Source organism: Hippopotamus amphibius, chromosome 13 (assembly GCF_030028045.1).
Source record: "Hippopotamus amphibius kiboko isolate mHipAmp2 chromosome 13, mHipAmp2.hap2, whole genome shotgun sequence".
NCBI classification, from domain to species: domain Eukaryota; kingdom Metazoa; phylum Chordata; class Mammalia; order Artiodactyla; family Hippopotamidae; genus Hippopotamus; species Hippopotamus amphibius.
The window spans coordinates 61,566,647-61,568,836 of record NC_080198.1 but is presented as its reverse complement, the minus strand read 5'-3'; the positions used below and the strand labels follow the sequence as shown (position 1 = coordinate 61,568,836).

Here is a 2,190-nt window from a genome sequence, read left to right as displayed (position 1 = left end):
GTATCCTTAATGTGACATACTCAAGGGACAAAAAGAACTGCAAACAAATATTGAACTTTGCTTAGAAGATTTGGCTTTGGTAGTGGCCTTGACATAATAATACTAATTAAAATTTATATGAATTATAAGAAAGGGCAAAGAAGTGAATATGTTGATATTTGGGGAACTGAGATTCTCTCTGTGGGAGAAAAGAGATGTAAATATGGAGAGAAAGAACCTTGGGGCATTGTTTTGGAATAGGAGGTATTAGAATATCAAAACATGTGTTTTTTTAATGCCCTATGCTAACACATATATATGGAATCTAAAAAAATGGTACTGATGAACCCAGTGGCAGGACCAGAATAAAGATGTAGATGTAGAGAATGGACTTGAGGATACGGGGGGGAGGGGGATGCTGGGACGAAGTGAGAGAGTAGCATTGACATGTATACACTAACAAATGTAAACTAGACAGCTAATGCAAAGCTGCTGCATAGCACAGGGAGATCAACTCGATGACTGGTGATGACCTAGTGGGATGCAATAGAGAGCATGGGTAGGAGGCTCAAGAGAGAGGAGATATGGGGATATATGTATAAATACAGCTAATTCACTTTGTTGTACAGCAGAAACTGGCACAACAGTGTAAAGCAACTATACTCCAATAAAGATCTGGAAAATAAACAAAACTTTTTTTTAAAACATATTTTCTAATTCTCTCTATTGGAAGGGCATAGAAGGAAGTGACCACACCTATTTCCCAGTGTCAAAAACTGTTCAGGGTCTGAGATTCTATCCTGCTTGCAATCCAACAAGCCAGAGTTTCATGAATGCTAGCAGAACACAAGGAACTCCTAGGTCAGCAACAAAGGACTTTATTATGCACGGAAATAGCAGTTACCAGAATATTACTATTTGCGCCAGCAACCCAACCCCAATTCTCCAGGGCAATGTGAAAAACGCCAGGTGATGTCTGGACAAGCAGTGGGTTCTGTTACAGAAGGACCCTGAACTTAGGGAATCTGAACCTTGTAGAATGGGAAGGCTGTCTGACATTTGCCCCAGAGGGAGACATTGTCTTTATTATACTGGACAGTAAACAAACCTGTCCTTGGCTCTGGAGGGAGACATTATCTCTATCTTCTAAGGCTGTTCACGACACAAACATCTTTGAAAAGACAGTCCAGAACAAAGGGCAGTTACTGCATCACTCATAAGATGTACAGAAACATGAAAGAACCAGTACCTAGATCTAGGTGTCTAATTAACTATTGCCCCCTTCAAAAAAAGAGACTCCTTTGATAACTGGCTGATTATAAGTTTGGAGCAGGGAAAGCAGAGGTGAGTCTGGAAAATCTTATTATGTCAGAAAGCAAGGGAATCCTTAAAAATTGATAAAGACATTCAGAGGAACAGAGGAGCCACAAAAGTTTGAGCATCGAAAAGAATAGGTATGGAATGGATTAGAACACATTAAATATAAGGAGAATCTACAAGACCATAGCAATCTGTTTAAAAGGTGGTGGAGAGAGCTCATCTTTACAGAAGAACGCCAGCTAATAAGTGAAGAAGCAATGAAAGAATGAGAAAATAAGTATGGATCATCAACGAATGCCAAACTCTTGGTTAAAAAGTTGTTGGGGTGCTCACTTCGGCAGCACGTATGCTAAAATTGGAACGATACAGAGATTAGCATGGCCCCTGCACAAGGATGACATGCAAATTCGTGAAGCGTTCCATATTTAAAAAAAAAAAAAATTGTTGGGAATACAACCTTGACATCACTCCAAAAATTGTTTACTGATTACAGATGGGAAGACGTTACTTTCTAAAAATTAATTTATTATTTATTTAATTCATTTTCACTGCACCAGGTCTTAGTTGCAGCATGCGAACTGGTAGTTGCAGCATGCATCAGGGATCTAGTTCCCCAACCAGGGATCACACCTGGGCCCCCTGCATTGGGAGCGCAGAGTCTTAACCACTGGACCACCAGGGAAGTCCCAGCAGTTACTTTTATAGTGGTGAAATCTGACAAGCTCCACCTTAAACGTTACATCACCGATGATGAGGCAAATTGACATCATATGCCTCCCAGTGCCACGCACTGAAAGCAATATCATCTATGTAGTATTCATACCAAATGTTTAATCTGAAATCAGTCATGAGGAAACGATGACATAAATCCAAATTGTGGACCATTCTACA

The 2,190-nt window shown here is 39.9% G+C and overlaps 1 non-coding gene across 1 annotated transcript; it reads left to right on the top strand.

The window, feature by feature from the left end:
- Positions 1 to 1,624: 1,624 nt before the first annotated feature.
- Positions 1,625 to 1,728, top strand: LOC130835429 (U6 spliceosomal RNA). The gene has a single exon (XR_009048913.1). It is a non-coding gene; the product is annotated as a U6 spliceosomal RNA (small nuclear RNA).
- The last annotated feature ends 462 nt before the right edge of the window (positions 1,729 to 2,190 follow it).